This window comes from Asterias amurensis, chromosome 12 (assembly GCF_032118995.1).
Source record: "Asterias amurensis chromosome 12, ASM3211899v1".
Lineage (NCBI taxonomy): Eukaryota > Metazoa > Echinodermata > Asteroidea > Forcipulatida > Asteriidae > Asterias > Asterias amurensis.
In genome coordinates this window covers 20,383,485-20,397,079 of record NC_092659.1, presented here as the reverse complement: position 1 = coordinate 20,397,079, position 13,595 = coordinate 20,383,485, and positions in this window count along the sequence as shown.

Genomic DNA, 13,595 nt, shown 5'->3' with positions numbered 1-13,595 from the left:
TGCACCGGCACACTCGGTTGGGGTATCCGCAAGAAGTAATCACGCTAATTCGGCTTTTCGGGGTGGCTCGAAAATTAAAAAGTTTATTCCCCCGGTAGGGAAAAGGGAAGAGCGGCCATCTTGTTTTTCGAACAGTCAACTCTGGAAATCGCGTTTTGACGGTACAAATCGACCAAGTTGAGCATCCTGAACAACTTTGCTGTGTGGAGTCATGCAAAATTCGCAAAACCTTGGGAATTACAACTTTTTGGTGCAAAAGTGACGTCATAATTTGACCAATAATCGTCGATTACCGCCAAAATATAACAATGACGGAGTTCAAATTTGCACCGGCACACTCGGGTGGGGTATCCGCAAGAAGTAATCAAGCTAATTCGGCTTTTCGGGGTTGCTCGAAAATTAAAATTTTATTCCCCGGTTAGGGAAAAGGGAAGAGCGGCCATCTTGTTTTTCTAATAGTCAACTCTGGAAATCGCGTTTTGACGGTACAAATCGACCAAGTTGAGCATCCTGAACAGCTTTCCTGTGTGGAGTCATGCAAAATTCGCAAAACCTTGGGAATTACAACTTTTTGGTGCAAAAGTTACGTCATAATTTGACCAATAATCGTCGATTACCGCCAAAATATAACAGAGACGGAGTTCAAATTTGCACCGGCACACTCGGGTGGGGTATCCGCAAGAAGTAATCACGCTAATTCGGCTTTTCGGGGTGGCTCGAAAATTAAAAAGTTTATTCCCCCGGTAGGGAAAAGGGAAGAGCGGCCATCTTGTTTTTCTAATAGTCAACTCTGGAAATCGCGTTTTGACGGTGCAAATCGACCAAGTTGAGCATCCTGAACAGCTTTCCTGTGTGGAGTCATTCAAAATTCGCAAAACCTTGGGAATTACAACTTTTTGTTGCAAAAGTGACGTCATAATTTGACTAAAAATCGTCGATTACCGCCAAAATATAGCAGTTACGGAGTTCAAATTTTGCACCGGCACACTCGGTTGGGGTATCCGCAAAAGTAATCACGCTAATTCGGCTTTTCGGGGTGGCTCGAAAATTAAAAAGTTTATTCCCCCGGTAGGGAAAAGGGAAGAGCGGCCATCTTGTTTTTCGAACAGTCAACTCTGGAAATCGCGTTTTGACGGTACAAATCGACCAAGTTGAGCATCCTGAACAACTTTGCTGTGTGGAGTCATGCAAAATTCGCAAAACCTTGGGAATTACAACTTTTTGGTGCAAAAGTGACGTCATAATTTGACCAATAATCGTCGATTACCGCCAAAATATAACAATGACGGAGTTCAAATTTGCACCGGCACACTCGGGTGGGGTATCCGCAAGAAGTAATCAAGCTAATTCGGCTTTTCGGGGTTGCTCGAAAATTAAAATTTTATTCCCCGGTTAGGGAAAGGGAAGAGCGGCCATCTTGTTTTTCTAATAGTCAACTCTGGAAATCGCGTTTTAACGGTGCAAATCGACCAAGTTGAGCATCCTGAACAACTTTCCTGTGTGGAGTCATGCAAAATTCGCAAAACCTTGGGAATTACAACTTTTTGGTGCAAAAGTGACGTCATAATTTGACCAATAATCGTCGATTACCGCCAAAATATAACAATGACGGAGTTCAAATTTGCACCGGCACACTCGGGTGGGGTATCCGCAAGAAGTAATCAAGCTAATTCGGCTTTTCGGGGTTGCTCGAAAATTAAAATTTTATTCCCCGGTTAGGGAAAAGGGAAGAGCGGCCATCTTGTTTTTCTAATAGTCAACTCTGGAAATCGCGTTTTGACGGTACAAATCGACCAAGTTGAGCATCCTGAACAACTTTGCTGTGTGGAGTCATGCAAAATTCGCAAAACCTTGGGAATTACAACTTTTTGTTGCAAAAGTGACGTCATAATTTGACTAAAAATCGTCGATTACCGCCAAAATATAGCAGTTACGGAGTTCAAATTTTGCACCGGCACACTCGGTTGGGGTATCCGCAAGAAGTAATCACGCTAATTCGGCTTTTCGGGGTGGCTCGAAAATTAAAAAATTTATTCCCCCGGTAGGGAAAAGGGAAGAGCGGCCATCTTGTTTTTCGAACAGTCAACTCTGGAAATCGCGTTTTGACGGTACAAATCGACCAAGTTGAGCATCCTGAACAACTTTGCTGTGTGGAGTCATGCAAAATTCGCAAAACCTTGGGAATTACAACTTTTTGGTGCAAAAGTGACGTCATAATTTGACCAATAATCGTCGATTACCGCCAAAATATAACAATGACGGAGTTCAAATTTGCACCGGCACACTCGGGTGGGGTATCCGCAAGAAGTAATCAAGCTAATTCGGCTTTTCGGGGTTGCTCGAAAATTAAAATTTTATTCCCCGGTTAGGGAAAGGGAAGAGCGGCCATCTTGTTTTTCTAATAGTCAACTCTGGAAATCGCGTTTTAACGGTGCAAATCGACCAAGTTGAGCATCCTGAACAACTTTCCTGTGTGGAGTCATGCAAAATTCGCAAAACCTTGGGAATTACAACTTTTTGGTGCAAAAGTGACGTCATAATTTGACCAATAATCGTCGATTACCGCCAAAATATAACAATGACGGAGTTCAAATTTGCACCGGCACACTCGGGTGGGGTATCCGCAAGAAGTAATCAAGCTAATTCGGCTTTTCGGGGTTGCTCGAAAATTAAAATTTTATTCCCCGGTTAGGGAAAAGGGAAGAGCGGCCATCTTGTTTTTCTAATAGTCAACTCTGGAAATCGCGTTTTGACGGTACAAATCGACCAAGTTGAGCATCCTGAACAACTTTGCTGTGTGGAGTCATGCAAAATTCGCAAAACCTTGGGAATTACAACTTTTTGTTGCAAAAGTGACGTCATAATTTGACCAATAATCGTCAATTACCGCCAAAATATAACAATGACGGAGTTCAAATTTGCACCGGCACACTCGGGTGGGGTATCCGCAAGAAGTAATCAAGCTAATTCGGCTTTTCGGGGTTGCTCGAAAATTAAAATTTTATTCCCCGGTTAGGGAAAAGGGAAGAGCGGCCATCTTGTTTTTCTAATAGTCAACTCTGGAAATCGCGTTTTGACGGTACAAATCGACCAAGTTGAGCATCCTGAACAGCTTTCCTGTGTGGAGTCATGCAAAATTCGCAAAACCTTGGGAATTACAACTTTTTGTTGCAAAAGTGACGTCATAATTTGACTAAAAATCGTCGATTACCGCCAAAATATAGCAATTACGGAGTTCAAATTTTGCACCGGCACACTCGGGTGGGGTATCCGCAAGAAGTAATCACGCTAATTCGGCTTTTCGGGGTGGTTCGAAAATTAAAAAGTTTATTCCCCCGGTAGGGAAAAGGGAAGAGCGGCCATCTTGTTTTTCGAACAGTCAACTCTGGAAATCGCGTTTTGACGGTACAAATCGACCAAGTTGAGCATCCTGAACAACTTTGCTGTGTGGAGTCATGCAAAATTCGCAAAACCTTGGGAATTACAACTGTTTGGTGCAAAAGTGACGTCATAATTTGACCAATAGACGTCGATTACCGCCAAAATATAACAATGACGGAGTTCAAACTTGCACCGGCACACTCGGGTGGGGTATCCGCAAGAAGTAATCAAGCTAATTCGGCTTTTCGGGGTTGCTCGAAAATTAAAATTTTATTCCCCGGTTAGGGAAAGGGAAGAGCGGCCATCTTGTTTTTCTAATAGTCAACTCTGGAAATCGCGTTTTAACGGTGCAAATCGACCAAGTTGAGCATCCTGAACAACTTTCCTGTGTGGAGTCATGCAAAATTCGCAAAACCTTGGGAATTACAACTTTTTGGTGCAAAAGTGACGTCATAATTTGACCAATAATCGTCGATTACCGCCAAAATATAACAATGACGGAGTTCAAATTTGCACCGGCACACTCGGGTGGGGTATCCGCAAGAAGTAATCAAGCTAATTCGGCTTTTCGGGGTTGCTCGAAAATTAAAATTTTATTCCCCGGTTAGGGAAAAGGGAAGAGCGGCCATCTTGTTTTTCTAATAGTCAACTCTGGAAATCGCGTTTTGACGGTACAAATCGACCAAGTTGAGCATCCTGAACAGCTTTCCTGTGTGGAGTCATGCAAAATTCGCAAAACCTTGGGAATTACAACTTTTTGGTGCAAAAGTGACGTCATAATTTGACCAAAAATCGTCGATTACCGCCAAAATATAACAGTGACGGAGTTCAAATTTGCACCGACACACTCGGGTGGGGTATCCTCAAGAAGTAATCACGCTAATTCGGCTTTTCGGGGTGGCTCGAAAATTAAAAAGTTTATTCCCCCGGTAGGGAAAAGGGAAGAGCGGTCATCTTGTTTTTCTAATAGTCAACTCTGGAAATCGCGTTTTGACGGTACAAATCGACCAAGTTGAGCATCCTGAACAACTTTCCTGTGTGGAGTCATGCAAAATTCGCAAAACCTTGGGAATTACAACTTTTTGGTGCAAAAGTGACGTCATAATTTGACCAATAATCGTCGATTACCGCCAAAATATAACAGTGACGGAGTTCAAATTTGCACCGGCACACTCGGGTGGGGTATCCGCAAGAAGTAATCACGCTAATTCGGCTTTTCGGGGTTGCTCGAAAATTAAAAAGTTTATTCCCAGGTTAGGGAAAAGGGAAGAGCGGTCATCTTGTTTTTCTAATAGTCAACTCTGGAAATCGCGTTTTGACGGTACAAATCGACCAAGTTGAGCATCCTGAACAGCTTTCCTGTGTGGAGTCATGCAAAATTCGCAAAACCTTGGGAATTACAACTTTTTGTTGCAAAAGTGACGTCATAATTTGACCAATAATCGTCGATTACCGCCAAAATATAACAATGACGGAGTTCAAATTTGCACCGGCACACTCGGGTGGCGTATCCTCAAGAAGTAATCAAGCTAATTCGGCTTTTCGGGGTGGCTCGAAAATTAAAAAGTTTATTCCCTCGGTAGGGGAAAAGGGAAGAGCGGCCATCTTGTTTTTCTAATAGTAAACTCTGGAAATCGCGTTTTGACGGTACAAATCGACCAAGTTGAGCATCCTGAACAGCTTTCCTGTGTGGAGTCATGCAAAATTCGCAAAACCTTGGGAATTACAAACTTTTTGGTGCAAAAGTGACGTCATAATTTGACCAAAAATCGTCGATTACCGCCAAAATATAACAGTGACGGAGTTCAAATTTGCACCGACACACTCGGGTGGGGTATCCTCAAGAAGTAATCACGCTAATTCGGCTTTTCGGGGTGGCTCGAAAATTAAAAAGTTTATTCCCCCGGTAGGGAAAAGGGAAGAGCGTCATCTTGTTTTTCTAATAGTCAACTCTGGAAATCGCGTTTTGACGGTACAAATCGACCAAGTTGAGCATCCTGAACAACTTTCCTGTGTGGAGTCATGCAAAATTCGCAAAACCTTGGGAATTACAACTTTTTGGTGCAAAAGTGACGTCATAATTTGACCAATAATCGTCGATTACCGCCAAAATATAACAGTGAGGGAGTTCAAATTTGCACCGGCACACTCGGGTGGGGTATCCGCAAGAAGTAATCACGCTAATTCGGCTTTTCGGGGTTGCTCGAAAATTAAAAAGTTTATTCCCAGGTTAGGGAAAAGGGAAGAGCGGTCATCTTGTTTTTCTAATAGTCAACTCTGGAAATCGCGTTTTGACGGTACAAATCGACCAAGTTGAGCATCCTGAACAATTTTCCTGTGTGGAGTCATGCAAAATTCGCAAAACCTTGGGAATTACAACTTTTTGGTGCAAAAGTGACGTCATAATTTGACCAATAATCGTCGATTACCGCCAAAATATAACAGAGACGGAGTTCAAATTTGCACCGGCACACTCGGGTGGGGTATCCTCAAGAAGTAATCACGCTAATTCGGCTTTTCGGGGTGGCTCGAAAATTAAAAAGTTTATTCCCCCGGTAGGGAAAAGGGAAGAGCGGCCATCTTGTTTTTCTAATAGTCAACTCTGGAAATCGCGTTTTGACGGTGCAAATCGACCAAGTTGAGCATCCTGAACAGCTTTCCTGTGTGGAGTCATGCAAAATTCGCAAAACCTTGGGAATTACAACTTTTTGTTGCAAAAGTGACGTCATAATTTGACTAAAAATCGTCGATTACCGCCAAAATATAGCATTTACGGAGTTCAAATTTTGCACCGGCACACTCGGTTGGGGTATCCGCAAGAAGTAATCACGCTAATTCGGCTTTTCGGGGTGGCTCGAAAATTAAAAAGTTTATTCCCCCGGTAGGGAAAAGGGAAGAGCGGCCATCTTGTTTTTCGAACAGTCAACTCTGGAAATCGCGTTTTGACGGTACAAATCGACCAAGTTGAGCATCCTGAACAACTTTGCTGTGTGGAGTCATGCAAAATTCGCAAAACCTTGGGAATTACAACTTTTTGGTGCAAAAGTGACGTCATAATTTGACCAATAATCGTCGATTACCGCCAAAATATAACAATGACGGAGTTCAAATTTGCACCGGCACACTCGGGTGGGGTATCCTCAAGAAGTAATCACGCTAATTCGGCTTTTCGGGGTGGCTCGAAAATTAAAAAGTTTATTCCCCCGGTAGGGGAAAAGGGAAGAGCGGCCATCTTGTTTTTCTAATAGTAAACTCTGGAAATCGCGTTTTGACGGTACAAATCGACCAAGTTGAGCATCCTGAACAGCTTTCCTGTGTGGAGTCATGCAAAATTCGCAAAACCTTGGGAATTACAACTTTTTGGTGCAAAAGTGACGTCATAATTTGACCAATAATCGTCGATTACCGCCAAAATATAACAATGACGGAGTTCAAATTTGCACCGGCACACTCGGGTGGGGTATCCGCAAGAAGTAATCAAGCTAATTCGGCTTTTCGGGGTTGCTCGAAAATTAAAATTTTATTCCCCGGTTAGGGAAAAGGGAAGAGCGGCCATCTTGTTTTTCTAATAGTCAACTCTGGAAATCGCGTTTTGACGGTACAAATCGACCAAGTTGAGCATCCTGAACAGCTTTCCTGTGTGGAGTCATGCAAAATTCGCAAAACCTTGGGAATTACAACTTTTTGGTGCAAAAGTGACGTCATAATTTGACCAAAAATCGTCGATTACCGCCAAAATATAACAGTGACGGAGTTCAAATTTTGCACCGACACACTCGGGTGGGGTATCCTCAAGAAGTAATCACGCTAATTCGGCTTTTCGGGGTGGCTCGAAAATTAAAAAGTTTATTCCCCCGGTAGGGAAAAGGGAAGAGCGGTCATCTTGTTTTTCTAATAGTCAACTCTGGAAATCGCGTTTTGACGGTACAAATCGACCAAGTTGAGCATCCTGAACAACTTTCCTGTGTGGAGTCATGCAAAATTCGCAAAACCTTGGGAATTACAACTTTTTGGTGCAAAAGTGACGTCATAATTTGACCAATAATCGTCGATTACCGCCAAAATATAACAGTGACGGAGTTCAAATTTGCACCGGCACACTCGGGTGGGGTATCCGCAAGAAGTAATCACGCTAATTCGGCTTTTCGGGGTTGCTCGAAAATTAAAAAGTTTATTCCCAGGTTAGGGAAAAGGGAAGAGCGGTCATCTTGTTTTTCTAATAGTCAACTCTGGAAATCGCGTTTTGACGGTACAAATCGACCAAGTTGAGCATCCTGAACAGCTTTCCTGTGTGGAGTCATGCAAAATTCGCAAAACCTTGGGAATTACAACTTTTTGTTGCAAAAGTGACGTCATAATTTGACCAATAATCGTCGATTACCGCCAAAATATAACAATGACGGAGTTCAAATTTGCACCGGCACACTCGGGTGGCGTATCCTCAAGAAGTAATCAAGCTAATTCGGCTTTTCGGGGTGGCTCGAAAATTAAAAAGTTTATTCCCTCGGTAGGGGAAAAGGGAAGAGCGGCCATCTTGTTTTTCTAATAGTAAACTCTGGAAATCGCGTTTTGACGGTACAAATCGACCAAGTTGAGCATCCTGAACAGCTTTCCTGTGTGGAGTCATGCAAAATTCGCAAAACCTTGGGAATTACAACTTTTTGGTGCAAAAGTGACGTCATAATTTGACCAAAAATCGTCGATTACCGCCAAAATATAACAGTGACGGAGTTCAAATTTGCACCGACACACTCGGGTGGGGTATCCTCAAGAAGTAATCACGCTAATTCGGCTTTTCGGGGTGGCTCGAAAATTAAAAAGTTTATTCCCCCGGTAGGGAAAAGGGAAGAGCGGTCATCTTGTTTTTCTAATAGTCAACTCTGGAAATCGCGTTTTGACGGTACAAATCGACCAAGTTGAGCATCCTGAACAATTTTCCTGTGTGGAGTCATGCAAAATTCGCAAAACCTTGGGAATTACAACTTTTTGGTGCAAAAGTGACGTCATAATTTGACCAATAATCGTCGATTACCGCCAAAATATAACAGAGACGGAGTTCAAATTTGCACCGGCACACTCGGGTGGGGTATCCTCAAGAAGTAATCACGCTAATTCGGCTTTTCGGGGTGGCTCGAAAATTAAAAAGTTTATTCCCCCGGTAGGGAAAAGGGAAGAGCGGCCATCTTGTTTTTCTAATAGTCAACTCTGGAAATCGCGTTTTGACGGTGCAAATCGACCAAGTTGAGCATCCTGAACAGCTTTCCTGTGTGGAGTCATGCAAAATTCGCAAAACCTTGGGAATTACAACTTTTTGTTGCAAAAGTGACGTCATAATTTGACTAAAAATCGTCGATTACCGCCAAAATATAGCAGTTACGGAGTTCAAATTTTGCACCGGCACACTCGGTTGGGGTATCCGCAAGAAGTAATCACGCTAATTCGGCTTTTCGGGGTGGCTCGAAAATTAAAAAGTTTATTCCCCCGGTAGGGAAAAGGGAAGAGCGGCCATCTTGTTTTTCGAACAGTCAACTCTGGAAATCGCGTTTTGACGGTACAAATCGACCAAGTTGAGCATCCTGAACAACTTTGCTGTGTGGAGTCATGCAAAATTCGCAAAACCTTGGGAATTACAACTTTTTGGTGCAAAAGTGACGTCATAATTTGACCAATAATCGTCGATTACCGCCAAAATATAACAATGACGGAGTTCAAATTTGCACCGGCACACTCGGGTGGGGTATCCTCAAGAAGTAATCACGCTAATTCGGCTTTTTGGGGTGGCTCGAAAATTAAAAAGTTTATTCCCCCGGTAGGGGAAAAGGGAAGAGCGGCCATCTTGTTTTTCTAATAGTAAACTCTGGAAATCGCGTTTTGACGGTACAAATCGACCAAGTTGAGCATCCTGAACAGCTTTCCTGTGTGGAGTCATGCAAAATTCGCAAAACCTTGGGAATTACAACTTTTTGGTGCAAAAGTGACGTCATAATTTGACCAAAAATCGTCGATTACCGCCAAAATATAACAGTGACGGAGTTCAAATTTGCACCGACACACTCGGGTGGGGTATCCTCAAGAAGTAATCACGCTAATTCGGCTTTTCGGGGTGGCTCGAAAATTAAAAAGTTTATTCCCCCGGTAGGGAAAAGGGAAGAGCGGCCATCTTGTTTTTCTAATAGTCAACTCTGGAAATCGCGTTTTGACGGTGCAAATCGACCAAGTTGAGCATCCTGAACAGCTTTCCTGTGTGGAGTCATGCAAAATTCGCAAAACCTTGGGAATTACAACTTTTTGTTGCAAAAGTGACGTCATAATTTGACTAAAAATCGTCGATTACCGCCAAAATATAGCAGTTACGGAGTTCAAATTTTGCACCGGCACACTCGGTTGGGGTATCCGCAAGAAGTAATCACGCTAATTCGGCTTTTCGGGGTGGCTCGAAAATTAAAAAGTTTATTCCCCCGGTAGGGAAAAGGGAAGAGCGGCCATCTTGTTTTTCGAACAGTCAACTCTGGAAATCGCGTTTTGACGGTACAAATCGACCAAGTTGAGCATCCTGAACAACTTTGCTGTGTGGAGTCATGCAAAATTCGCAAAACCTTGGGAATTACAACTTTTTGGTGCAAAAGTGACGTCATAATTTGACCAATAATCGTCGATTACCGCCAAAATATAACAATGACGGAGTTCAAATTTGCACCGGCACACTCGGGTGGGGTATCCTCAAGAAGTAATCACGCTAATTCGGCTTTTCGGGGTGGCTCGAAAATTAAAAAGTTTATTCCCCCGGTAGGGAAAAGGGAAGAGCGGCCATCTTGTTTTTCTAATAGTCAACTCTGGAAATCGCGTTTTGACGGTGCAAATCGACCAAGTTGAGCATCCTGAACAGCTTTCCTGTGTGGAGTCATTCAAAATTCGCAAAACCTTGGGAATTACAACTTTTTGTTGCAAAAGTGACGTCATAATTTGACTAAAAATCGTCGATTACCGCCAAAATATAGCAGTTACGGAGTTCAAATTTTGCACCGGCACACTCGGGTGGGGTATCCGCAAGAAGTAATCACGCTAATTCGGCTTTTCGGGGTGGTTCGAAAATTAAAAAGTTTATTCCCCCGGTAGGGAAAAGGGAAGAGCGGCCATCTTGTTTTTCGAACAGTCAACTCTGGAAATCGCGTTTTGACGGTACAAATCGACCAAGTTGAGCATCCTGAACAACTTTGCTGTGTGGAGTCATGCAAAATTCGCAAAACCTTGGGAATTACAACTGTTTGGTGCAAAAGTGACGTCATAATTTGACCAATAATCGTCGATTACCGCCAAAATATAACAATGACGGAGTTCAAATTTGCACCGGCACACTCGGGTGGGGTATCCGCAAGAAGTAATCAAGCTAATTCGGCTTTTCGGGGTTGCTCGAAAATTAAAATTTTATTCCCCGGTTAGGGAAAAGGGAAGAGCGGCCATCTTGTTTTTCTAATAGTCAACTCTGGAAATCGCGTTTTAACGGTGCAAATCGACCAAGTTGAGCATCCTGAACAACTTTCCTGTGTAGAGTCATGCAAAATTCGCAAAACCTTGGGAATTACAACTTTTTGTTGCAAAAGTGACGTCATAATTTGACCAATAATCGTCGATTACCGCCAAAATATAGCAGTTACGGAGTTCAAATTTTGCACCGGCACACTCGGTTGGGGTATCCGCAAGAAGTAATCACGCTAATTCGGCTTTTCGGGGTGGCTCGAAAATTAAAAAGTTTATTCCCCCGGTAGGGAAAAGGGAAGAGCGGCCATCTTGTTTTTCGAACAGTCAACTCTGGAAATCGCGTTTTGACGGTACAAATCGACCAAGTTGAGCATCCTGAACAACTTTGCTGTGTGGAGTCATGCAAAATTCGCAAAACCTTGGGAATTACAACTTTTTGGTGCAAAAGTGACGTCATAATTTGACCAATAATCGTCGATTACCGCCAAAATATAACAATGACGGAGTTCAAATTTGCACCGGCACACTCGGGTGGGGTATCCTCAAGAAGTAATCACGCTAATTCGGCTTTTCGGGGTGGCTCGAAAATTAAAAAGTTTATTCCCCCGGTAGGGAAAAGGGAAGAGCGGCCATCTTGTTTTTCTAATAGTCAACTCTGGAAATCGCGTTTTGACGGTGCAAATCGACCAAGTTGAGCATCCTGAACAGCTTTCCTGTGTGGAGTCATTCAAAATTCGCAAAACCTTGGGAATTACAACTTTTTGTTGCAAAAGTGACGTCATAATTTGACTAAAAATCGTCGATTACCGCCAAAATATAGCAGTTACGGAGTTCAAATTTTGCACCGGCACACTCGGGTGGGGTATCCGCAAGAAGTAATCACGCTAATTCGGCTTTTCGGGGTGGTTCGAAAATTAAAAAGTTTATTCCCCCGGTAGGGAAAAGGGAAGAGCGGCCATCTTGTTTTTCGAACAGTCAACTCTGGAAATCGCGTTTTGACGGTACAAATCGACCAAGTTGAGCATCCTGAACAACTTTGCTGTGTGGAGTCATGCAAAATTCGCAAAACCTTGGGAATTACAACTGTTTGGTGCAAAAGTGACGTCATAATTTGACCAATAATCGTCGATTACCGCCAAAATATAACAATGACGGAGTTCAAATTTGCACCGGCACACTCGGGTGGGGTATCCGCAAGAAGTAATCAAGCTAATTCGGCTTTTCGGGGTTGCTCGAAAATTAAAATTTTATTCCCCGGTTAGGGAAAAGGGAAGAGCGGCCATCTTGTTTTTCTAATAGTCAACTCTGGAAATCGCGTTTTAACGGTGCAAATCGACCAAGTTGAGCATCCTGAACAACTTTCCTGTGTAGAGTCATGCAAAATTCGCAAAACCTTGGGAATTACAACTTTTTGTTGCAAAAGTGACGTCATAATTTGACCAATAATCGTCGATTACCGCCAAAATATAACAATGACGGAGTTCAAATTTGCACCGGCACACTCGGATGGCGTATCCTCAAGAAGTAATCAAGCTAATTCGGCTTTTCGGGGTGGCTCGAAAATTAAAAAGTTTATTCCCCCGGTAGGGGAAAAGGGAAGAGCGGCCATCTTGTTTTTCTAATAGTCAACTCTGGAAATCGCGTTTTGACGGTACAAATCGACCAAGTTGAGCATCCTGAACAACTTTCCTGTGTGGAGTCATGCAAAATTCGCAAAACCTTGGGAATTACAACTTTTTGGTGCAAAAGTGACGTCATAATTTGACCAATAATCGTCGATTACCGCCAAAATATAACAGTTACGGAGTTCAAATTTGCACCGGCACACTCGGGTGGGGTATCCTCAAGAAGTAATCACGCTAATTCGGCTTTTCGGGGTGGCTCGAAAATTAAAATTTTATTCCCCGGTTAGGGAAAAGGGAAGAGCGGCCATCTTGTTTTTCTAATAGTCAACTCTGGAAATCGCGTTTTGACGGTGCAAATCGACCAAGTTGAGCATCCTGAACAGCTTTCCTGTGTGGAGTCATGCAAAATTCGCAAAACCTTGGGAATTACAACTTTTTGTTGCAAAAGTGACGTCATAATTTGACCAAAAATCATCGATTACCGCCAAAATATAACAATGACGGAGTTCAAATTTGCACCGGCACACTCGGGTGGCGTATCCTCAAGAAGTAATCACGCTAATTCGGCTTTTCGGGGTGGCTCGAAAATTAAAAAGTTTATTCCCCCGGTAGGGAAAAGGGAAGAGCGGTCATCTTGTTTTTCTAATAGTCAAAATTGGAAATCGCGTTTTGACGGTACAAATCGACCAAGTTGAGCATCCTGAACAACTTGCCTGTGTGGAGTCATGCAAAATTCGCAAAACCTTGGGAATTACAACTTTTTGGTGCAAAAGTGACGTCATAATTTGACCAATAATCGTCGATTACCGCCAAAATATAACAGTGAGGGAGTTCAAATTTGCACCGGCACACTCGGGTGGGGTATCCGCAAGAAGTAATCACGCTAATTCGGCTTTTCGGGGTTGCTCGAAAATTAAAAAGTTTATTCCCAGGTTAGGGAAAAGGGAAGAGCGGTCATCTTGTTTTTCTAATAGTCAACTCTAGAAATCGCATTTTGACGGTACAAATCGACCAAGTTGAGCATCCTGAACAACTTTCCTGTGTGGAGTCATGCAAAATTCGCAAAACCTTGGGAATTACAACTTTTTGGTGCAAAAGTGACGTCATAAT